Raw genomic sequence first — 26,922 nt, 5'->3', positions numbered from 1 at the left:
CTCATCTAGAAGAACCGCCATGCAAGAAATGTCAATGTCAAGTTTGAACATTTAGTTAGTGCTTTGCCTTAAGATATTTTTACAAACAGAAAATGAAAACACCAACATACAAATCCTAAATATATTAAACCAGTGACGCAATTTAATTGTTAGTACAATTTCCAACAAGATCAGGCCTCCCGTCATGATCGGTAAGGACCAAATCAGAGGCTCGTCCTCTGTAAAGAAATCTCAATTTAATCGTTACGGATTACATTTTATTAATTAAAAGAAACTTGCATTTAGGGAACATTTATAAGCATAATACAATTTTGGCAATGGTTTCTTGAAATTGGGTTAATCAAGTCGTAAAATCCCTCCATGAATACAGGATTTAGAGCTTGCAAAGTTCAAAGTGGAGGTTTCCTAATAGGCAAAGACCTTCAAATTTGCATGAGGCTGTTAATTTCTTTATTTATGTATAAAATATACTAATTTATAAACAAATAAAGAGTATTTTTGGCTGATCAAGTAAATAAACGTAATAAATGTAGGACATTCTCAACACGGCACGCGAGAATGGCACAATTACGCAGAAAACAAACTGTTTGAGCCCAGAAGATGATCTCAATAAAGATCGAAACGTTGGCACGATAAATAAAAGTTTTTCTGAAACCTACATCACAGCAGACCGCATCTCAAGATATCCGAAGAGTAATATAAAGTTTTCATAAATCAAATATTAAACCTGGCAAAGCCTACTGGCCTTGTTGGCAGACCGTTCAAGCAAACTTCACCAGCGAATATGATTTTTAACTTTTGCCCATAATTTTTCAAATTCTTCCAATTCCCCCTTTGAGTTTCCAAAGTTTTAAGTTGAATGAGTTCTTCAGGATGCAAAACCTTGCCCTAAAAGGGTACTTCACCGAATTTCCATTTTATTGTTATTAATTATTAAATCCATTATGTTTAGTGGTCTATTGACCACATTACTTCTTTCAACTAATTAATCTTTTTAAGTAAGGATTTGGTTGAAATAAGAAGTTAGTTCCAGAAGCGGGATTCGAACTCACGACCTTCGGCTAAATATGCCGTTGCTCTACCATTTCACGTTAGCTCAAGTGGTAGAGCAGCCGCTTATTTGGCCGAAAGTTTTGGTTCGAATCCCGCTCGTGGCACAAACTTTTTCATTTCGACCAAAACCTTACATAAAAAGATTAATTAATTGAAAGAAGTTATTAATTATTATTATTTGCCGCAAATAAATTGTACAATTACTCAGCAAATCGCCGACCGTTGAAACAAATTTCATCAATAAAAACAGTTTGGGCTTATTTGGATTGAAAGCGGTTTGCAAATGGATTGTAGGAAAAAGCGGGACCGTACGGATCGCCCCGAGCCAAGACGGTATCATCGCTCGGAGCCACTGGAGTTTCTAGGGTTTGGCCTAATTGGCTGTCTTATTAGCCGGGTATCACCTCTGAAACGAAATCAGCGAGAGATTTATCTCCAAATCCGATCAGCTCGCACAATGAACGCACGTCCGACAGTGATTTTTAAAAATTGGCACTTTCGAAAATTTCACTTTTTTTAAAAAGAATACTCGCTCATTAGTCGTATATGATTAAAGTCTTGATATTAGAACCAAAAAGGTTAAACTTAAAATCAATATTTAAAACATTTCGTCTAAGAAGCAAGTCTTATTTTACGGTGGTTTCGATTTTCTAAATATTTTTGAGAAGTGTTTTCATTTTAATTCATTTTAGTTGTTATGTAAATTTTATAGCTTTAATTAATAGCATGGCCAGTTGATGGATCTTTTAATTAAAGATAAATAAAACGACGACAATTAATTATATAAATTAAATAACCCCGCGGCCTACGCTTCTCTCTTTGGGTTTTGAGAGCTGTGAGACCTAGTTCAAATTGGTAAGATGTATTTTCTCAGAAAGACAAATATAAACAGTCAGCTTTTTGGTCATTTATCGTTTCACGACTTTGGCTAGACACGCTTCGGTTTATCTGCAACACCAAGGTCTCGGCGAGTAGAACAAACTAGAAGCGAGGTCAGACGGGCACAGAAAATATACTAAGGATTATTATTATTAAAATATACTAAGAATGAGGTATGAACGATCTTATTTACCTAAAAATGTGTGCATTCCACAAAAATAGTAAGCAGAATGTTATAGTTCGACACATATGTGTATTATACATTAGTATTTTTTATGTCATTCTAAGAGTAAAATTTAAATTTTATACCCATTATATTTCGTGGTCCGATTAGACAAATAACTTCTTTCAATTAATTAATCGTTATTAATGGTAAGATGATCTTCGATCCTCTCGGACACCAGCTCTCCATCTCAAGAAGTTATTTGGTCAATCGGACCACCAATTATAATGGATTTAATAAGTAAAACGAAGAATATCTTCATTAATGCTCTCCGTGGCCATTTCATTTGTCGCCGAGAATCGAATCCTGATTACACGACATTTGAAAAATGGCAAAAAGGAGAGAAAATGCGAAAGGGAGGTTGAGATGGAGAATTGGTGTCCGAGAGGATCGAAGTCACGATAGCTCGAGCGGTAGAGCAGTGGCGTATTTAGCCGAACATCGTGGGTTCGAATCACGCTCATGACACTGGTTTTTTTTATCTCAACCAATACCTTACATAAAGATTAATTAATTGAAATAAATTATATATTTTTAATGGTAATATTAAAAAAAAACTTAGCCAAATGTCATTATTTTACAATTTCAAGTTATAAGGAAAACCGTTTGATTAGAGCGAGGTTGTCAGAAAATAACCTTGGTTCCTACAAGTTTACGAGCAATTGAAATTTCCAACAGGCATAAGCCCCCAAGCATAGAACAGTATGTTTCTAAACAACTATTGTGTTGACAAAGTCTTTATTGTTTCTTTGAAAGAGTTGGGAATTTAATTGCAGGCTTGACGATTCTGTGAGGGATTTACAATAGAGAGACTTATTAAAGGTGATTGTAAAGATTTCTACAAGCTTTTATTATCCTTTAATCTTGATGTTTTTTAAGTAATGTCTGAAGTAAGTATGTGTCATTTCGGATTGTTTAGTTTTCCGTTGATCCATTCGAGCCAGTCTTTTGGAGGAAATTACTACAGAAGATATGGTTCGAACTTTTTTCGAAAAAAGAAAAAAAAACGAAACGCCTGTGCACCAACAAAAATCAGGATAAGCAGACCAGAATGATAGGTAAGTATCGAACAGTTGGTTTATCTTCCCGCACACCACTGGAGGAAACCTTACAACTTTTTGAAAAAGTAAAAAAAAAAATTGGTTTGTTCACTCGCCTTCACCTTACCCATTACTTATATTCCACCAAAAGCTTAAATTAGAAAGCTAGGCGTGGTTGTTTGGAACGCACGGCCGTAATACATTTCTGAGTTGAATCATACAAATGGCATCGTGCCCGGTTCGTGTGGTTTTATTTTATTATTTTGACGTACCGCATCGTACCTCCTTGACATACCGTTTCGTCCGAAATCACATCTCTCGACGGCAAGGCCGTGGATTTGTAAGTATAATCCTCACGGACGCCCACGCTTCTCATCAAGCCTCAAAACTTCATTATATCCAGCCTATTTACATTAGGACACAGTGAATTAAGCCTAAATGGCACGCCTCCCTTGTTATTTGCTAGCGCGTCCCGCTTGATTAGGCTGTCAGCTCGGAGTTATGAAAACCATCATTCTTCCTATCATGATGGATGAACCGTAAACTGGTCAGATCAGCAGATTTTCAATTGGGAGTATTTTTTAGTCATTGATAAATATTGTGTGGTGTATTGTATTCGTCGACATCGCACTTTCATTCGAATGTGAAATACTCTTAATTATTTTTAAAAAATTATTAGTACATATCAATATAAAACAAACTATATTCTAACTCCAGGCTGAACAAGTAAACGAGAAAATAAGAAAAACAAGATACTGAAATAACGTTTTTTCTCTCTCTCTCTCTCTCTTCTCTCTTCTCTCTTCTCTCTTCTCTTTCCCTTATCTCATCTCTCCTCTCTCTATTTCTCTTTCTGTCTCTCCCTCTCTTTATCTATATATCTTCCTTTTAAAAAATTTATTTACTTTTTTAAAATTAAACAAGTTTGTATATCCAGTATACTGATCGTTGATTAGGATGTCAAGTAATCATGCATATAATACTTTTTCTAAGTATAGCTTTACACAATTATCCCCATATAGATTTGTAATTTATTTATGAGATAATAATTATTTACAATTTCTTTCAAATAATTAATCTTTATGTAAGGTATAGGTTGAAATATAATGGATTTAATAAGTAAAACGAAGTATATCTTCACTAAGCGCTCTCCATGGCCATTTCATTTGTCGCCGAGAATCGAATCCTGATTCACGACATTTGAAAAATGGCTAAAAGGAAGACAAATTCGAAAGGTAGGTTGAGATGGGGAGTTGGTGACCGAGTCACGATAGCCCAAGTGGTTAGGGCAGCCGTGTATTGAGCCGAAGGTCGTGGGTTCGAATCCCGCTCTTGACACTAACTTTTTCATTTCAACCAATACCTTAAATAAAGATTAATGAATTGAAATAAATCATTTGTCATTATTTCAAATAAATTTCTCTTCTTCGCTTAATACCTTGATTTTCGAATGATGCAATTTTTTTTTTTTTTTGGGGGGGGGGGTTCATATACCAATCTTTCAAAAAAATATCGTATTTATCCATATCATTGGAAAGCTTTTTAAATGAAGCAGTTTTTATGAAGATCATCAGTTTATAAGAAGTTTCGTCGGAACCTAGTAAATTTTTGAAATTCTTCAAAGATCTTCCAATGTTTAAATTTTATTGGTTTGTGCCAGCAAAACAGCAATCAGTTGGGATGAAATGGTAAAGTAGATGACCCATTTTTTATACAATTTAACGTAGAATTTAAAAATGACCACAATATCAAGCATCAAAGGTAACGAAGAAAATAATTTTAAAAAACCGACCTGTATTTTTTGTAATCCATCACCAATTTTAAATTGTTTTCGAAATAAGTTTTCACAAGGGTTTGTCTTAACGGATTTACATATAAATATTGGAGTTTATTGGCTGACCATTGCACGAGGTCAAACGGTTTATTTATTATGATTTAGGGTAATAATGTGGGTGTAATTGGTAATGCTGGTTGCCCATCAATAAAAATACATGTACTGAAGCTTGTTGAAAACTCACCCGCCCTGCTGATCCTTTATTCTCTTCCACTTCAACCAAGTAAAATAAATAGTAAGTGTAGAACGTGGCTTATTAACTTAAATTTTAATTAATCTTTTTATCTAAGGTTTTTGGTTGAAACGAAAAAGTTAGTGTCACGATGGCTTAAGTGGTTAGAGCAGCGGCGTATAGAGCCGAAGGTCGTGGGTTCGAATCCCGCTCGTGATACTAACTTTTTCATTTCAACCAAAAGCTTTACATAAAAAGAGTAATTAATTGAAAGTAGTCATTTGGTCAATGTATTTTTTTTTACCGGCTAACTATCAGGGTCATCGCCGGCGCCTCACATATAAACCTTCTCGCATTTTCTTCTTGTCTATCTTATGTGTATATTCTTTTCTGAGTCTTCTTATGCCTCAACTAAACAACCGTTCCCTTCCGATTCACCTAATTCACCTAATAGGAGATTCGTTAACTTGTTTGTTGTTACCCTCCCACACGTTATAAATTAAAATACATAGATATAATATTTGCACATTTTCATAATTCACATTCATACTAATTTACTAACTATACTACAACTAAATTGGAGGTCGGAAGATTATCGTGATCTTGCGGCCCCCAGTCTTTCACACTAATAAATACGTTCAAATTGTATTTACAAGTTCCACTCATACACTAACCTATCCTAATTTAAACTGTTTGACGGGCCTGTGGAGTACTCGATATTCCTCGACAGCCACGTCCTTTCACGCATCACCTCTCACGCTAATAAATACATTCATTCTGGACAAGGCACTACACTTCGGAAGTATAGTACCAACGAAATGCCAATGACCCGTACCTCACATCATACTACAAATATATAACATATCTATACTATTTTGGTGGGCCTGTGGGTACTTGATATTCCGTCACAGCCACACCCATGCATACTTCGACATTCACGCAAATAAGTACATTCATACAAATAGGAGGGATATACCACCATACGCATTGATTAATTTTAGGTAATCAATGACCTTCCGTTTATAATCACTGTTGTGCTTAACTACTTCTGTTATGTCATTAGGAAGGCCACACCGTGCTCTGTGCAGCGTTAGTTGTTCGCATTCTTCTAAAATATGTCTTATTGTTACAATTGCGCCGCACATGGGGCATTTCCTCGGTCTCTTGCCAATGAGATGTCCATGTGTTAGGCGGGTATGGCCTATCCTTAATCACGTAAGTAAATTCTTTCTTTCTTTCTGAGAATTTCAGGGCCACTAAATATAATGGATTAAATTTAAATTTTAATTTTCAAGAATATCTATCCCCCAGGTTAAAAAGAATTTAAACTTAATCTGGTATTATTTATGCTGTGCTGCTACTAAATAAACAATGGGTGTATATTGATGTATTATTTAGTTAATAGTTATAAGTTTTCTTTATATTTCATTAATTTATATTCCTCTACAGATACGTTCATAATTTGTTGAAAATTATGCAAATTTCATTGTTTAATTTTTATCTAATATACTGTGTATCATAACATATTTTTTTTAGTAACCATGTAATCAGTCGTTTATAAATTTTATAATTCACTCATCGACTGATTGATGTCAATATCTTTTATAGAGTGAAATTTAAAAAAAATGTTGAAAAAAATTATCTAATCTTCATCTATTTGTTCTACTATTTATATTTTAATCATCTATTTTCTGTTAACTAGAGTAATACTGTTACTCCCAATTGAGCTAGCAAAATTATAGCAATCCAATCATCTCTAATCGAACAGATTAGCATATCGTCAAGATATTTATGGTTTCACTGACCCAGGAAAAGAGTGGCTTGGCAAGCAGCGCGCTACTGCGTACTATTAGTTTACTGTTTACCTTAATAAAGAGATTCGTCGGCTTTTGATTAGATTCAACCTTATATCACAGTTAAGAGGCCAGATGTTTTGAATGGGCCAGGCCTAAACATCCGGACAAGTTTACCAAACTGAAGAAAGCTTAAAAGGGTATGAAAACTTCGAGCACCGAGAAGATTAATAGTCAAATCAGCTTTTATTTGAGCCGAAGTTAAACGTCCGAAATAAATATTATTACAGCAGAAACAAGTATCATAAAAGCAAAAACAAGAGGTTCAAAGATAATTTTTATTAAGTAAGTTAAGTTCGAATATTAATAATAAGTAATATTTCCACTAATTGTAAGATATTGTTCAACCTATTTTACATCAAAAATATGTTGAATATGGTTAACATATAAATTGTTATGTATGCCTTTTTTATTAAAAGAATATTATTTAAATTTGTTGGTTAATGTCAGAAAACATTTGCATGTGGGTTTTTTTAAATAAAAAAGTAAATACATTACTTATTTTGACATTGATATTAACCTTCGTTCCCAGAATATATAATTTTTTAGAAAAACCATAAAAAACACAAAAACCAAACCCTTTTAAAAGACAAATGTTATAATGCACGTATACCTACTACAAAAACAGCGAGAAAAAAACTGATAAAAACCAAATGTCGCTATTATTGTATTTTCCGATATTTAAAAAAATTATAAAATAAATGTAACAAATTTTTAAATTGATTTTAAAAAACTAATTCAAAAATACATAAATAAAAAACCCAATTAGATTAAATTTTGGTGCTCTTTAAAATAATATTAAAACTGAAAAATTTCCTTAATGTAAAATAAAAATTATAAAAATCTAAAATAAATTAAAATTATTATGAATCGTAATGAAAAAATGACGTTTTCTTACCATTAAATATGAAGGTCTACAATTGGGTACATGAAGTTTAAAGGTAATACTTTACTAGGACATTGAACAACCAGAATTAATAGAACAACAATAATTATAACCAATTTTGCTCCTCGTGGCCTTTTAAACTGAGAAAATCCGCAGGTCTAGAAATCAAAAGTGCCTCACCCTGCTTAAAACCCTGGCATCTTTTCACTTGCTTATTTTATTCGGACATCGTCTGTTTTAAAATTAAGGTTTGCACATCCAATGAATTCTCCTGTTTTAGGGAAAATTTTATGCATAGTCAATGTTTATGGTTTTTATGCAGTTATTTTAAAAGAAGACAGATTTTAGGAAAAACCTTACCAGAGAAGTGGGTAGTTTGGATCCTTGATTTTTTCTTTTCAAATTCGAAAAACAAACTAGCAAAAGTTCATTTAAATAAAATACAGTTGAACTGTAAATGATCGATTCTAGTTATTTCTCTTAATTCAAACTTAAACAACTTAGACTCATTATCGGTTTAATATATTAAGCTGGAAAAAAAATAAACAATATATTTTATTAGCCTCTAATCATTACAAAATAGTATATTACTATATTGTAACTTTTTTTATTGTCTCTTTTGATACTGATGATTTCTTCGATTGTTTTATGATTTATTATTTTTGGAATTGTACAATGTTTTTTTAAATGCGCAATAAAAGACGTTAAATCCTACAGATTGTACAATTCTCTTTTTATGCTAAGATTATGTTTGGTCATTGCTTATAGAAAATCGATTGAGACAGGCTTTACCTGTTCTTATGCTTTTTATGGGTGACGATTGTTATTTGATTATTCGTAAAACGACACATTTTGTTATTGTTTGTTGACAGATGTTTCTTGTTCAATTTTCTTCTGCCGTCGTAATTGGTTACCCACTCGGAAACCCACGCGGCCGCAGGCGGAGTAACACTTGAAACAGAATCTTTGAATTATCACAAAATATGTGAGACTTCGTTGTGGAAAAGACAAAAAAAATCTTCTATCTCGTCCGTCTCCGACTGGCAACTATTAAACGTGGCCTATCGCTTAGCGAGGAGCAAATGGACCGTGAACGGAAACATCTGTGAAGTAGTGCGATAGCTGTTCGATAGTTACTACGGTCTATTTGCGAAACGTTGGTTTTTATCACTAATGAGAACACCATTTTCAGAAACAATCGTCAAAAACGATTAACCCCCGGCTATCTCGGCCCTTTCAGGAGTATCTGAGATTGCTATCGGATTTTGCAGAAAACTTAGGAAGGACACTCATCTGCACAAAGGTCAGCCGAAGCAATTTTCTCAGCAAAATAAATTACAACTCCCCACAGGTCTTTAATCTTTCTATCTTTCTCACACGCCTATTTTATCTTTTATCCATATAAAACATATTTCGTATAATGCATTTTTTTAAATCACAGGAAAGACATTACTTTTTTATCGATAACAGAACAATTAATGTTAGTTAAAAATGGGAAAAATATTTTTGTACTGAAATTGATATTTACTAATCAATTAATACGTTGGGATTAAATAGTGGGCGCATATCTTTGTATTACAATTAATGAAAACATCTATCAGCAATCTATTTCAAGTAGGCTTTCCTACAAGATTAGGCGATTTGGTTACCTTTCTTATCTATTACTTAAAAATATCAGTATTTAAGTAAGGAAGTATTTTTTGGCGCTTTTTCATTAGAAGTTCCATAATTAACTTACAATTGAGTAATTAATTCACTAATGATTAGTTATTTAACAAAACACGCAATGCTGATAAAAAGAGGCTAAATAAAAAAGTGAACATTTAAACGACATAACAACATATTGTATTTATTTATAACGTTTTATATATATATATATATATAAATTTTTTATTACATTTTTTAAGAACAGCTTTAGAGGTATTAAAAATATACACAGATAAAAAATTCAAATTGAAACAAACCGTTGAACTAAAAGGTGCAAATATAAATGAAAATATATACCTATCATAATTACAATGGATCTTGTTTAATGAAGTATTGTTGTTACAGAAGATATAAATTGAAAGGAAAAAAAATGGCCACCCTTAATATTTTTAATTATATTTTAGACCATCCTTCATTGATTATCATCCATCAATATTTGGTCCTTTTAAAGGATGAGAGGTAAATAAAGCACAAATAAAATCTCCTCCTTGTGTTTACAATTGGGTTTTGTAAATTGTGGGTAGTCAATCTCTTTTTTGTAAGTTTTTCTGTAAAGCATCACTCTAATTAAGTTGCAATTTTGTCTGATTTATGGTTATGGACAATGGATCTTATTTAATGAAGTATTGTTGTTACAGAAAATATAAATTGAAAGGAAAAAAGTGGCTACCCTTAATATTTTTAATTATATTTTAGACCATTTTTCATTGATTATCATTCATCAATATTTGATCCTTTTAAAAGATGAGAGGTACATAAAGCACAAATAAAATCTCCCCCTTGTGTTTACAATTGGGTTTTGTAAACTTTGGGTAGTCAATCTTTTCTTTGTAGGTTTTTCTGTAAATCATCTCTCTAATTAACTTGCAATTTTGTCTGATTTATGTTATGGACAATGGATCTTATTTAATGAAGTATTGTTGTTACAGAAAATTTAAATTGAAAGGGTAAAAAAGTGGCCACCTTAATATTTTTAATTATATTTTAGACCATCCTTCATTGATTATCATACAGCAATATTTGGTCCTTTTAAAGGATTAGAGGTAAATAAAACACAAATAAAATGTCCTACTTGTATGTTACAATTGGGTTTTGTAAATTTTGAATAGTCAATCTTTTCTTTGTAGGTTTTTCTGTAAAGCTTCTCGCTAACATTCCGGTTGTTCGATTTTTTTAAATGTACCATTTTGCAGTTGCAAATTTGTTTGGCTGATGTTTTTAAGTGATACAGATTCGGCGAATCGTAGCATTGTTGGAAGATAGAAAGAACTCAAGCGTACGAGGCTAAGGTGCTCAACATTCCCAGAACAACTGTCCGAAGATTCTTCCATCGCTACCAAGATCCTGGAGGTCATTAAAGAAAGCATGGATCAGGTCACCATCGTGTCACATTTCAGAGAGATGATCGTTTTATTTCTTCGTATGTACTCCATCGGCGACATTCCACCGCTGTTGAGATCAAGCAATGACTTAGAAAGTTAGAAATGTTAATGTCAGTTTACCCACTGTAAGGCGAGGACTATCAGAAGTTGGATTATGCGGGAGGAGGAGCACTTCTGACAAAGCACAGAACAGCTCGCATAAGTTTTGCAAGAAATCACCTCCATTGTTCTGAGCAAGAGTGGACTAAAATTTTGGTTTCGGATGAATCAGGGTTTTGTTTGAGGTCGTTTCTCGGCCGTGAGAGGGTTTGGAGAAAAATGGGACACCGATATATCTCCGTAACATTTGCACTTCGGAGATGCAGGGAGAGAGAGGAAGGGGTGTTACGGTTTGGGCAGACATTTCTATGGAAGGTCATGCAATCTTGATCCCATCATACGATCTTGAGGGTTTTTAACAGTTGCGCGATTGAAGATGTGTTATCAGAACACATCCCACTAATTGGCGACGCTTTTATATTTATACATGGCAATGCAAGGCCCCACACAGCTGAAGGATCGTTGGTGACTGCTTGGAACGAGCTTGAATTCATTTTTGGATGGCCAGCATATTACTTAAACTAACTTAAACCTTATCGAACAGCTTTGGGAGTTTTCAAAGAGGGTAAAATGTCGCTCGGTGTTGCCGGAGAATTTCCATGAAATAAGAAAGGCGCTGTTGAAAAAGTATGAACATTACACATCACTACATTCAAAACCTCATAAAATCGATGCCAGTCGAATGCAAACATGATCAACGCAAGAGGAGAAAATTCTCCGTACTAAATTAAATACTTTCTTCATTGTTTCTGTAGCAACATTTTGGGTAAAATTGTTTTACTCAGTTTAATTTTTTATTTACCTAGATCTTATATATTTTTTAAAATACCAAGTAAACAAGTATATACTAAAAAAACGAGCGTGCCCTCTTTTTCCTTCTCAGTGTAGAAAAATACTATAACATCTAATACTTACATATGCAGCGAAAAAAGTGAACCAAGACGATCAGGGGGAAAAGCTCAAGACCTCAAATATCAAAATAATTAATATTTGAAGGAAAGGTCGAGGAGGGAAAATTTTTCTCTTGTCATTCGTGACAGACGGTTAGCCCAAATGGCAGAATTTAACATTTAGCAAAGCCATTTTATATCATTAGCATGACATGGTCAAAACTAACGAACTATTTATACCCAACCAGACCTCCCTAGCACAAACGATGAAAAAATAACATCAATAAACTTTCTCATAGACTGGCGACGTTTGCAAGTCACGTTAGAAATACGCCACGGCCTTTGATGGTTAGAATAAAATAACGATAAGTTAATACTTAAATGAACTGGAACTCGAAATGAGCGGGATAATGGTAACTTCCTGCCTAATTGAGTCATCATTTAGTACGTTTCCCTTGACACTTCATTATATCATACTTAACGCTGCCTTCGACATACACGATCATAACAAAAGTTGCAACCGAGACAAGAAAATTTTTAAAATGTGTCATTTTTTATTATAGGTTTTAACAATTCAATAAATGCTGTTTGATGCTAAATCTGATATTTATTCAATTTTTTGTTTCAATAAAAAACACTCATGTTAATCTAGATACGCGTATCGTAAATGGATTTTGTTTGCGGAAATTTTGATATGAGTCAACTTAGCAACAATTTACCAATGAAAACAACAACAACCTAATTTTTTTATCTGTAAAATTTTATGCACTTATTCCCATAGTAATTTATTTTTTTCCTTAGCAGCGTAACATATTTTGGATCCATTAAAAATATTTTTTCTGCCGGCTTAGCAGGCCATTAGTTCTCCAAGAAAATTCATTCGATATATAGCTAATTAATTACTGATGCTGTGCTTCATAAAAGCCAAACCGCTTGTACTTTTTTTAATGAAAGACAAACTTGTCGGTCGAAAAAAAACAACTTCCGATCCCGACAAACTGGTCTTAAATAAATAACGTTAAAATTATTGCTTTTTTTAAAAATAGACTTAATGCGTAAGTTGCTAGCTTAATTATAACCTAATGAATACACGGTTGTCAACAAGGAGGCTATTACTTTGCAATGTCCAGTTTATAATGATTTAAAATCTAAAGGCATAGATAATTTTACAACCTTTATATGAACAAAATATGAAATTAAATTGTGTCAATGTTTACATTACAATCGACAAATGATACTACAGCAATATATATTATTTTTAGTATTTGACAACTATTATAAATTATTTGACAAGATTTGTGTGTTTTGGATGTAATTCAAAATGTCAGTAAGTCCGTCTATACATAGAGTGGTTTTAAAATTAAATATTACATTAGAAAAAGTAGAACATATTACCTCGTTAAAGGTTTAAAAATATAAGGAAGTATTCAATTTTAATGGTTCTACATCGGAAAATTTTTTTTATAACGTTCCTGCATTTAAAATCTAAACTTTTTAATTTTTACATATTTTATTTTATGAGAAAACCTGCAAATAAAGAAAAATACTCATATTTTATATAGACAAAAATATTGTGATCGTTAAAGATTTGGATGAACACCTATATTTTCCATCATAATCTTTTACAAAAAGATGGATTATATAGAAAAAAAGTTTTATTTTATATATTATAACACATTATCATTGTAAACTATTAAATTCACTAATTTTGAAGATAAAAAAGTCAATGGCACGAGCGGGATTCGAACCCACGATCTTCGGCTAGATACGCCGCTGCTCTACCACTTGAGTTATCGTGACCTCGATCCACTCGGACATCAGCTTCAGCTTTTTATCTCAACTAAAAAACTTAATTAATTGTAATATATTAATTGGTCAAGCGGACCACGAAATTAGTGAATTTAATGATTTAAAATGAAATATACTTCCCTAAAGCTCTCCGTGGCCATTTCAATTGTCGTCGAGAATCCAAACCGATTACACGACATTTGAAAAATGGCGAAAAGGAGGGAAAATTCGAAAGGTGGGGATGAGATAGGAAGTTGATGTCCGAGTGGATCGAGGTCACGATAGCTCAAGTGGTAGAGCAGCAGCGTATCTAGCCGAAGATCGTGGGTTCGAATCCCGCTCGTGCCACTGACTTTTTTATCTCAACTAAAAACCTTAATTAATTGTAATTATAAACTATTGCGTACTTGGCAGAAGTTCAGTTATAGCAAGTGATATTTTTATATTTTTTTTTATTTTTACGCTACCTATTGTATTGTAAAATTAAGTATGGTTTCAAAGGAAATTTTTCATGTAGAATCAACTGTGCTATGAGAATTTTAATAAGTTATCTCGTTAAGTCAACCTGATAATCGACATTTTGTTAAATCTAAGGTCCTATTTTTTCAACACATTTTGAAAGTCCTTTCTACTAAAAAAATATGATAACAAAAAAATTCATCGATTGGACCAGGAGATATTTAATTTTTTCTTCAGAATGTGGAATTTTAATTTATCTGTAGTATTGCATCTGTAACAGATGTTGTTTCAAGTTAGGTTTTAAACAAATCAACACAAAAATAAATTTCAAATAATATTCTTTTTATCTAAGGTCTTGCTTGGTTGAAATGAAAAAGATAGTGTCCCAAGCGGGCACGAACTTATTCATCCCAACCCAGGCCTAAGATAAAAATAAAATTTAATTGAAATAATTAATATGGTCAATTATGGCTGCTAAACATATATGGATTAATACTTTAAATTTCATACAATTATATATTCAATTTTCTCCTTTTTTAACTAGTTACAAGATAAATTGAAATGATCAAGTTCTGACCGAAAACTTCAATATATCCAGAAAAAATCGATGAATTTTTGAGTTTCTGTTATCATTTTTTTAGAATGTAAAGAAGATTCATGATTTGTAAAAAAAAGAGCATTACATTTGAAAAAAAAAATCGTAAAATCGGCGCTGATCACTGTAAGGTAAAGGACCAGGGTTCGAATCCAGCGGCCCTGCATTCGAACCCAACATACTTACAAATAAGCCTTTTTTCAAAAAGACCGGTACCCAGAGGGTTTATATGAGCTCTGCTGCTGCGAACCCTCGTAAAAAATTAAAAAATTTCTCACACGGTAAATTTTCATAAGCTGATTTAATCCAAATCAACTCATGGCAGTTATGACTTTAGAAGGATGATAATCTTTAATAGCCGTAGGAATCATGATCTTTAATAAAAAATGAACATACAAAAATTGACTCTTTTGATGTCAAAAATTTGTGTACACGCGCGTACGTGCGTTCCTGACACAATTATCTAATACAAACTTATCACCACTCTTGTAAAATGTTATCATGAAATACGGTTTCAGTGATTCATTCACGTACAATGCAATAGTCAACAGCTAAAACTAAAGTACTTATACAACTTTTTATTTTGTACGACTGACTGATGTTTACAGTCTTTTTGTTTACTCCAGTTATTAAGGTTATCAATTATCGAATTTAATTGTTTAAGTGTTAAGTGCCTTGGTAGACGATCGCATATAGCTTTTTTCAACTCTACTGATTCTTGGGTCCGCTTGGTTGCGGTGTATTTTTTATACAGATATTTATCTACACAAGTTAATAGCACCGAACCTATTTTGTCATCTGTTGATTGCTGGGTGGGCACTTGACAATATTCTGGCAAATATCCACGTATTATGGCGCAATGCCAGATCGAGGTGCAACTAAAAGAATTTCGAAAATGTTATTTATGCTACGGAAAAAAAACATCGTGAGCTAATCATATGCCTTTTTGAAATCTCGCAGATAAAAAACAATTTATTCTTATTATATTAATGTATGTTGTGTATATCAAATGTAGAAATACAAAGTTATATAAAAATATATTTTAAAATAAATTTCTATAATTTTTTTTTTAATTTTCGTGCATTGGTGGAAAACCTATAACATTTTTATATTGTGATGACCGTATGAACAATAACCAGATTTTAATGTGAAACCGTAATTTTACGTACAAAATGGAGTAGTTCGAAGATTTTCGTTTAATTTGTAAAATACACGCTGTAAGAACATTACAAATGTTGTAAAATGAGGTTTATTTTATGGATGGATAGTTTACAAGGAAGAAGTAGAGATTCGTGCTCTAGAAGGTGCATTTTTTCCAAAGTCATTCGTGACATCCGCGCAGTGTCGTGTAAAAGAATCGACCTTTCTGAACCGTCTCTGGTATTTTTCTTTGAAATAACCTTTCGGATAAATTTATAAATCAGGGTGAATCCGTAAGTTCAAATTGATTTTACGCTTCAACATTTTGTAGAAAAAGTCCGTCTACCAGACCCACTACTTTGAGGCAAACTCCATTTTTTATTGTGACATAAGACGGGCCAGAACCTGATCGGTGACCTAAAGATTCACAGGGATCAACAAATCGACGATTTTATATTAAATCCTATTTTGAAATAGCGGTTTTTACGTACAATTTTGTCTCTTGATAAACTTTAGTTTTCTCTCGACCTAAGAACTTAAATGGCCCTTGTTTGGAGTCTGTCCCCGACCCCGTGCTCATCAAGGCTGAAGTAACAATCATGAAATCTCAACCAGCGTTGAAAATCACGACGGAGAAGAACATTGTATGGAAGATATAATTTACGTAAGCAACCCTCTCATATTGATAATAAATCATATTTAATTTTTCAAGTCATGCATCCAAAAACTTTAAAATAAGCGAGTAATTTGTTTTATGCAGTTAGTAAACTTTTAGTATAATAGTTAAAAAATAAATAAATCTGCTGTTTGCTTATTTCTAGAAGGGATTCCTACACAAGACATTTCTTGGTATATCTTTACTACTTTCTTCTCAGAATTAATTATTTTGGAATGCTTGCATAGAAAAATTTTGTATGTATTATATAGTTTTTTGAAAACAGCAGTAACTAATTCAGTATAACTAACCCATAAAATAACTGAGCAATTATTGTAAAATAATCTTTTAAAAGGGTATAAAATAAATGCTTCTGATCTAGCATTAATTCTTTATGAACATAACCTATCTTGAAGTTCAACAGCTCCACAACATGGATACACAAAAAAATCAGCTCACTGAAATGAAATTAAACATTAATCTTATCAATTCATAATTAAATGTTATACTGTGGTGGGAAGTTAACGAACTGCAAAACCTTTTTTCCTACATATTTCCAGATAAACAGAAAACCTCATTTGTAAGTATCGAGTTCGAACCCGGGACCTTTACCTTACCGTGATGAGCGCCGTGTCAGGGATTAAACCATTGCGGCCACCGAAGCGCCCAATTAATCATTTTTTTCCTTAGTTAAACTATTATATTTTTTCTATCATTTTTAGTATCTCACAATTTCACACTAATCAATAAATTCTTTAAATATTTATAGTCGATTAACAAAATGGCCGCTCTATTTCCAGTTGGTTGCAGTTTATCAGCTTGGGCAAGCGAAACAATCGTCAATTATTAACCAGTTCGTTCAGTTAATTCATTCCGTCCTTGGCGAAAATGTTTATTTAATGGTGGAATAACGCTAAGTGAGAAATAATTAAAGATCAAGAGGGTTCATGTCAAATCTGTCAGGCCTGTGGGCCGTTTAATTTAAATCTTTACGTAAACTTAAGTTAACGACCTTTCAAAACACATACATATTGAGAGAAAGCTTAGGAAATGTCAGAAGAAATAAATTATCGGCTTTAATTAAGATCACTCAAGAAAATTGAAAGGTTTTGTGTATAAATAAAATTAATAAAGTAAAAATAAAACACAATATAAAAAATAAAAATAAAATAAATTTATTGTTGTATAGTATGTACCATCAGTCCATATTTTTTTTTAAATCTGTTTATTTTCATGACTGCAGTCGAATGGTTAGGATGTCCGACACGCTAGTGGTCCTGAGTTCGAATCCTCTCAACGCCCCATACAATTTTAATAGAGAAATTATTGTGGTTTTGACCCCTCGAATCAAAATGCCCACGTCCGCGACACGACACTCGACCAAAAGTTGAGGCACTCCTGTACGGTAGGAATAACTATTACTTAACTATAAATTCGCAATACTGATGGCAAAAACTTCAAATAAGAAATACATAAAACTAATACAAGTCACTGTTTTTTCAGTCGGTTAAAGTTTTTTTTCTAAAGAATTGTACATATCTTGTATCAGTGCAGTTACATTTAATGGATGTAAGCAATTAAATATTTATTGCCATATGGTCTTTACGAGCGCTTCTTTACCCATTAAATTAAATTGGTCCTTTTATAGAGGAAACCGAAAGCAATGGAAACGTTTATTTAGCGAAGATAATTGCTTAATAAATAATTTTGAATATGTAATTTTTCTGTATGGAGAGGTGCTGTCTTAATGTGCTGGTTTTCTGCAACGTCGCTTCGCCGACCCGGTGGTTCATATCATACCACAAATTGGCCAACTCGTCAATTTAAAAAATTAATGTAATACTATCAAGTTGACAAAGAATCGAATTAATTCCGTACAATAATATACTTCTTGTTTTTACGTGTTGGAAAAAAAACTCCTTTGCATAATGCTCGTTATTTTCAATTAGCTACAGTTTTTGAAACATCCTGTATTACTATTCCTCATTAGCGTAAGATATACATAAATAAATTTATATTTATTGCAACCCACATGGAAATCAAATATCGGGATATTAATGACAGACAAACTTTGATTTAAATATTACTTAACATCAAGCATCGTGACGTTGATTCTTGCAACGAATACTATGCAAATTATAAGATAATTCTATTTTCTTTTTTAATAACGTATATTTGATTTACTTTAACTTAACATAAGCTTACTTTAGAAAATTATGTATTAGTAACAATTTGCCATTTTTACGTGGTTGTTATTATGTATTACAGAGCCTAGATATTAATACGTTTCCAAAGGCAGTATATACCAGAAAAAAAGAAAATATGATCCAGATTAAATTTAAATCTTTACGACAACGATGACCTAATTTTTAAATGTAAAGTGCAAAAAAATTTTTTTATGCTGCGCTTTGAAAATTCATAGATGTATATTTAACGTCCATGTACATTCGGTAGAGAATAACATTATTTTAAAATTAATTTGATATTAAAAATACATTTCACTTGAAACTCGATTTTATTGATATTTAATAGTTATTTTTGAAAGACGTTGCTGAATTACATATATACTTATATTTATTTAGAAATCGTGAGATGCGGTCTGGTGTGATGTAGGTTTCAGAAAAACTTTTCTTTATCGTGCCAACGTTTCGATCTTTATTGAGATCTTCTTCAGGGCCTGGGATTGACAAACATTGTTTACATATAACAATTACATTTTGGATGTGGAAAAGTGAATTTATTTCACTCTCTCTCTCTCTCTCTCTCTCTCCCTCTCTCTCTTTCTCTCTTATTATTGTGATAAGATTTCAATTTTGATGTCTGCGGGGTTGTGAGACCGCAGTTTGGTCGATTTCCATCATTTCATGCCTGCCTTTCATCCAGTCATACCAAAGCGACCGATTTGTGAAGTTTGTATTTATCTGGCTCACGATTTTTCAATCGTAGTAATTTGAACATTTGGTTTCAAAAATGGGTCTTAACACCCAAGTTGATTTGGCGATTAATACTATAGTTTCTAGCCAAGGTTAAATTAGTCTAACCAAAAGTTTACTTCATCCCTGCTCCTCTTCTATGTTTCTGAATTAAGTGAAAATAGAATAGGTCTAAGACGTCTCCTTGCAATACTCCAGACATTATCTTCACTTCGTTGGTTCTACCATCTAAAGTTAAAACAGATCAAGTGGCCATGTTACTAATAAAAAGTGATAATAGAATAGGGCTAAGTACGTCTCCCTACAACACTCCAGACTTTATCCTCACTTCGTTGGTTCTACCATCTAAAGTTTAAACAGAACAAGAACCCTTGGAATAGAAATGTTTATATATTCTGATTAATTTGAAGCTGTAGTTGATGTAAGTTCTTAAATTGCCTAAATATACTTGATGCTCGGAAAGAGAATGTTAGTTTCATTCTTTTCAAAGTTCTTTTTCCGAATATAAAGGCATTTATGTTACAATTTAGTAATGAAATAGGCTTATAAGAGTTTTGAGCTGGGCTAAAAAAATAATTAAACCTAATAGGTTGCCTAACAAGAACGCAAATTGTTAATTAATAAGTTAATAAGTTAAGTAAATAGTCAATTTATCAGATAAAATGTCGTATGTTAAACGTTTGTAATTACTGTTCCATTTGACATTTAAAAAAATTTATTTGAGTTCTAATTTGAACGATTTTAAATTTCAATTATAATCGGTAATTATGTTATTAATATTTAAAAAATTCGTTGTTCATCTTCGTTTTGTCAAGATGGTACGTAGGTAGGTACATCAAGGAGGTTAGCAACCGGTTAGGCCGGCTTAAGATTAACGTCATTTATATTGGATTGTCTAAAGGTTTAACTCATGTAATTACCCTGTTGTCTTTAAGTTTTCAAACAAACTTTTATGGAGTCTTGTCGTAACAGGATTAATCCGGATATCGCGTCAGATTTTGCCTAAGGGATCATATTGTTTGTTCAGTTACACGCTAAAAGTTACGTGTCAAAGGACATTACATCCGCAGAAAGTCTCGTCAGTATTAGGAGAGGAAAAAAAGAACTCCGCTATTCAGGATGAAACGCAAAAATTCATTATGCAAATTCATTATTTACACTTCTTCCGTGCCCGCTCATTTATTCAGTTTGAAAATAAATTATACGGTTCTGCAACGGCCTGGCAAGTTACGGAAATCTTTTTTAATTTATTGACAAGCGATTTACAAAGAAAAATCCGTGGAAATCCTTCGACTTGGTGTTCTCAATCGGGTGCTTTTATCCTCAATAAAGTTCACTGTGCACATAAACTTGTGTCTTTTATCCCGTATGAGGCTGTAACCTTACTTGAAAAAACATTAAACAGAAAAATTATCTACTTTGAAAGATTTACGATGCTTACTATTCATTACATTTTTCATAAAGAAACTGAAACGTATGAGACAGTGCAAAAGTAATAAAAAGTTTTAAATGCTCTGTACCAATTTTTATCACCTGTTCGAACAAACTTATCTCTTTTAAATAGATTTCAATTGGTCTTGGTGTGAATATCCGAAAACAGCGAGAACAGTGGATCGATAAACACCATTGGCACACCACCATTAATGGAGCATATATGGGCTAAAGATTTCAACTCGAATTAGTAAACTTGGAGGTAAAAACCGTTTATTTAAAAGATAAAAAGCGAGGTTTACTTCAAATATACGTTGATTAATTATAGCTATTTTTCCTTATTACTTTGTAAGATATGTATATTTAATGTATACGTTGAACATATGTCACCAGAAACTTGAAATGCCTAATATCTTACAGCAAAATGTTATTATTTTTATTTATTACCTGATTACATACATTAAACAGGATTTATGCTTTCAATTTAGGTTTATACAACCCACTCTTCTGAAATTGCCAAGTCTCGACAAGAAAAGATAAATAATAATTTTAAATAGCCTTCATTTTTACGTATAAATATGTGGTGTTTACGTATAAAAAAAATATATTTTCTCACAAAAGAACATCGCCTGTCTGAATCTCTCTCTATGTATATATATGCCCATTTTTACCTTTCAATACATATTTTTTTTATTTTTTTTAAACCAATTTTTCTATAACCCCTTTGCTTGAACAAGTGTATTTTGTGACCTTATTTAACGAGATTGTTGGTAACTATGTTGTTACAAACTATACTTGCAGCAATAAGAAATAAAAAAAACGAAAATTTATGAATATGGGCTTTGAAAGAACAAATCTTTATTAAAAACTTTGTTTTTCATTAATGGCACAGTCAAATAAACTGTTTAAAAAAAATCCAATATGAATTTATTTTCTGCTACTCTTAACATGTAACCAATCTTGCAATTCAAATCTATCTATCAAACCACTTTATACAATAGCAAGACGATATTATTTAAGACTGTCTTAATGGCTAAGAGTGTATATCAACTACGAGGTTATTTGAATCCTCGGGGTGACGGTATTTTGTGCAAAAAGCCATTTGTGCATAGCCGCTGAATTCGAACACGGGACCTTTACCTTACAGTGATGTGCACCGGGTCAACGCCTAAACCGTTGCAGTCACCGATGCCCAAATTCTCCATTTGTAGTTATGCATTTTATAATATATATCTGTCGATTATTTTGTTGGAAGAAGAAAATAATATGCAGGATTGTATGAAGTGAGATATGTGATGAGGATACTAGGAAGAGGGGTTTGTGCTTCCAAGCCCTGCAGCTTTCTGGCTTATTATACTTTCCTAGTTACCTAGTTCAGTGCAATAGACTCAATCCTTCTTCTCAGAAGTATTAGGTCATTGATTGTCGCTGCTACAATTTCATGCCCTGGGTTTTTCTGCATGCTAAGTTAAATCTCCATTCAGCCGTTGCTTCGCATTCGAAGATGATACGAGTGGCTGTTTCCTCCTCCTCATTGCATAATCTGCAGATGGGATCTGTCCTGAGATGTGCTCATGTTGTGTAGAAGTTTTCTCAGATCCCATTGACCGGTTAATAACTTATCACCGCTCTGTGTCCAGACTTGTCCAATTCAGCAGTGAGTTTGCCAGTTTTGGTGAGGATGGTTTTACCATAAGTTTACTGTGCCTAGCGCCGCTTGAGTTTATCCACTTCTTCTTCAGTTTTATTTGGATTCAATCTGCGACAGACGATTCTTTGTTTGATTTTGTTATCCCAAGTACAGGTTCGGGGGCTTATGTATTATCTTGCAGATCCTACTCTGGCCAGTATGTCCGCTTTTTCATTACCCAAAATTCCTTTGTGCCACGGCAACTAAGATATCAGGTTGTTAGGTTTCCCCAGGTTTTGGTGAGTTTCGATGCATTCACTGACTTATTTTGATGTGATTTTTTTTACATGCTATTGCTGTAATAACCGCTTGGCTATCAGATCTTATGAGGATTTTTTTGCCACTGTAACCTCTTTTAGGATTTTTTATGGAACAGGTTTTGAAGCATGTATTTCTCTTTGAAAGACCGAAGTGTACATCCCTAATGGGTTTGACTGCTCATATCTACGGCATGTACAAAAAATACCCGATTTGGTTCCTTCGTTTGTTTTGGAGCCATCTGTATACTATATGATTGTATTTATGCTCTCCTGAGTCCTTCCAGTTCTTTTTTAGTCGTTGAGAATATGTTGAATAGAATAAAACAGGATGTCGAAAAGAATGTTTTCGCAATCATATAGACAGTCCCCATTTCTAACAATAGGTGTCTGATTTTATTAGTTATGGTTATGTGCCCGAATTGTTCAGTTCCTATCCAATTGGACTATTTTGGAGCCTAAATGAGCTTTTCCTAGCCTCTCTATGCATAAATATTTCCAGTAATGTAGTAAAAATTTTAAAAAAATCCGGCTTTGTTGTAAGCACCCTTTAAGGCCCTTAAATGCAAGTTTTGATAGCAATCAAAAATGACAAATGCTAGGGCAATTTTTTATACTACAAAGTTCCATGTTCCACTTAAAAATTCACTCCTCTGATTTTATTCAATATTCATATTCATATTTTCTTTATGGCATTATAAGTGAGTAAAATCCAATTAATTGAAATTAATTAATTAATTTATCAGAGTTCATTCTTGTTCATTCTAGGTTCTTCCAGCTTTTCTCTTTTTCGGTTTACCCGTATGTTAAATGATTAAAATAAATAAATAAATAAATCAAAAATTGCTATCTGTTTTATTTCTTATCTGGCTAAGGAAAGTTTAGCTTATATTCAATTCATTCATACTTAGCTATTTTTTGTGATGTTTTTGCCAATGATCTACTCAAATTTCTAGAACTTAGCAAGTGCTTATTTTATTAATAACATTAACCTCAGACAGATGGATTTTTATCCATGTCGTACTGTACTTTGGTAACTTGTATATGTTTTTCTTTTTGTGTATAACAGAAAAAATCAATTGACGTATGTTATCTATTTGTCCGCCTTTCTATTAATTTATAAAAAAATAAACAAAATGTCCGTTGAAATGTATTTCCTTGGATCTTTTAAGCTCTACTGCCTTTTCAACGAACGGTTTCAAAACATTTTTAGTGAAAAGCTGTTTAAGGATCTACATTATTATTACACGTTATTGATTTTTTATGTTTGTATATTACTATTTTAATTTTTAAAGCTGAGGTTGCAGATTTAATCAAGGTGTAATTGTATAAATCAGGAATTAAAATGACAATCGTAAATCTCATGATTTAAAGCATCTCCTGCATAAGTAATTATCTTATCTATAATCTCCAATTTGAAAAAAAAAGAAAATAACATTGGGTATATAAACGCTAAGCGATTTAAGTCGGAACTAGCAAATGGTAGTAAAGGGTCTATTTTTTTTCTAATATATTTTATATCTTACAATTGAGCAACTTTTACGACTGAGGCTTAAGATTAAATGTTTTGTTGGGAGTAGCAATAAAAATTCCTTTAATGGATCAAATAATTACGAGGAAGATAAAACTCCAATCACAAATTTCATGTGTATAATTTTGAACATACAATAGATATGTAGGATATTTGAAAGATAATTGCAAATTGTAAATCATTATTGAATGATTTTTATTGGTATAAAAATGTACGATAACTTTTACAACTGCCCTTGTAGATTAAAAATGTTGCCACCCAGCTAATTAATTTATTATTGATGAAATACCAATAAATTAAAGATATAAACATAAACCTCATCGTATCAAACGAAAATCCTCCTAGCCAAATCTTGTAAACAATATGCGCGCCCGTACGCACAAGCGTATACACCTTTTTTTAAAGACAAATTGACAATTACAATTTTCTAAATGTGAGTCGATCAAATTCCATCCCATTCCAAACACTGTGATCTGTGCAGCTATACATTTTTATTGTTTTTATAGCTTTAAAAAACCTAGCGGATAATCCGATTTGAGATCATTACAATTAAACACGCTTAGCAAATTAAGGTACAATTTGGTAATTAAAGTACTACGATACAGTTTTGTATATAAATTAATAGATAGTCCTACTTCAAAAGTTATCTGGGACTTTTGAGATCATAATCGATAAAAATTATTTTTTGAATATATTTTTAGGCAATGAACCAATTGGTTGTTATGCCTTTAGATCTTAAGCGGTTAAAATTTTATTGCATAAGTTGAACCACACTCTCATTAATACATACATTCTCGCAAATAATGATTTCTCGCTAGTAAATTCTTTTTTTCAGCAACTCAATCACTCTGATCGCACAGTCCACGCTCAAACTGCATTTCTAAAACTGACGTCTGCACATACATTTTTTCATATGTTCATGCCTTTTACAAATAACTAGTTTAGTTAACCATTTGTACATATTTCGTAGCCGTCTTTTAAAAAACATGTAGTTAGAGGTATTTTTTAATTAGATTTCAAATGTTTTATGATCGTATATATTGTCAAAACCAAGATTACAAAACTATACGAGTTTTTTAATTGCGACCGCTTTAGAATTTTTTTTGCTTTATACAAAAAAGTATATATTTATACATATAGTATATGTATAAATCTGGAGCTCGAAATTTTGCTATAGTTTTTATTTATTTTACAAAGAATGGAATCTCATCATCACAAATTGTTCAGTGCGTACATATAATACATTTATTGTGTATGTGATTTGATTGATTTTATTCGTATTTATGACACGATTTAATGAATTTTACAATACAGGCGAGCAATTAAATGCTTTGCCATCCAAAACCTGTATAACGTTGAAAGGTACAATTTGTTAATCTTTTTCAGAAAATGAAGCAGGAAGGAACGTTGATACTATAAAGCCTTAAGTTTCTACTAAAGTTCGCGAGGATCTTATACCTGAGTACGTTTTATACTTTTGTATTTTTTGCATGACGTTCTGTCATTGCATTCTGTTTGGCCGGTAATTTCTACTGGGCCATCCCGAATTAAGGAAAAATTTATTGAGTAGGGTAGATTGGACAATTTCTCTTGTAATTTTCTTGTGTTTTTGAATTTTCATATGTGTGCAACTAAATATTGGATTTAGAAGAAGAATAAAATAAGCGAAAAGAGTTTTACATACGGATCTGTCGGATGTTGTAGCTGGTTTTGTGTTAGAGACGTCGTGCGTAATCCAAAAACAAGTGTAAGCACAATGGCACATATCGTGACAAAGAGGCACGCCAGCCGGCCGACAACAGACTGAAGAATACGCGGGTTTCGCTCCGCACAACATTCAAGATTCTTATGCTAAGAATAGCAAGTGATGTCATTTCAGCAGGCGCGGATTGGTTGAAAGTGACGTAACTGCTGCTCGCATTGGGCCCGCTCCCACCTTTTTCTAACCGGGCCTTTGCTGATAACCTGACGTCCCTCTGTCTGTTCCGGGGACCGGGACGTGCTCGTGGCCGGCGTCTCGCCCCCGCGTTGTCGAGTTGTCCTCTACCGATGCCGATTTTCCCACGATCTTTGACACGATCGGTTCATTAGGGCTGGAGTAGCGTGGCTTCGTTTGCCCAAACCCCTCTCAATTAAGCATATTCTGCAGAATCCCCTGTACTTACTGCATAACGCACCTGTGAAGGATGCCGTTCAGACCATCAAATTCTGACCACAAACGCGCTTTCAAAACTCAATACATAGGAAGGTACAAACAGACTATTAATTAGTTTGTTTCATATCTGGAAGATGAAAAGCATTTGTGTAATTAATTATTCTTACATTTAGTCAAATTCTGAACTAATACAAACCCACAACTTAATATGACATATAACGTCGAAACGCAAACTAAAAAGCTATTAATAATGACAAGATCTGAATCGCG

At 32.7% G+C, this 26,922-nt stretch overlaps 1 protein-coding gene and 1 non-coding gene across 2 annotated transcripts in view; one reads left to right on the top strand and one right to left on the bottom strand.

Moving 5' to 3' along the window:
- Window positions 1-26,314, bottom strand: part of LOC106661238 — a 62,686-nt gene extending 36,372 nt beyond the window's left edge. The window contains exon 1 of the mRNA XM_014384513.2: window positions 26,182-26,314. The gene's annotated coding sequence lies outside the window, so the exon portion shown is untranslated. The remainder of the gene's footprint in view (window positions 1-26,181) is intronic.
- On the top strand, window positions 5,347-5,420 carry Trnay-aua. The gene has a single exon. It is a non-coding gene; the product is annotated as a tRNA-Tyr (tRNA).
- Window positions 26,315-26,922: the final 608 nt, after the last annotated feature.

This window comes from Cimex lectularius, unplaced genomic scaffold (assembly GCF_000648675.2).
Source record: "Cimex lectularius strain Harlan isolate CLEC.00 unplaced genomic scaffold, Clec_2.1 scaffold342, whole genome shotgun sequence".
NCBI classification, from domain to species: domain Eukaryota; kingdom Metazoa; phylum Arthropoda; class Insecta; order Hemiptera; family Cimicidae; genus Cimex; species Cimex lectularius.
The sequence above is the reverse complement of the archived record's forward strand: the minus strand, read 5'-3'. Positions and strand labels throughout refer to the sequence as shown.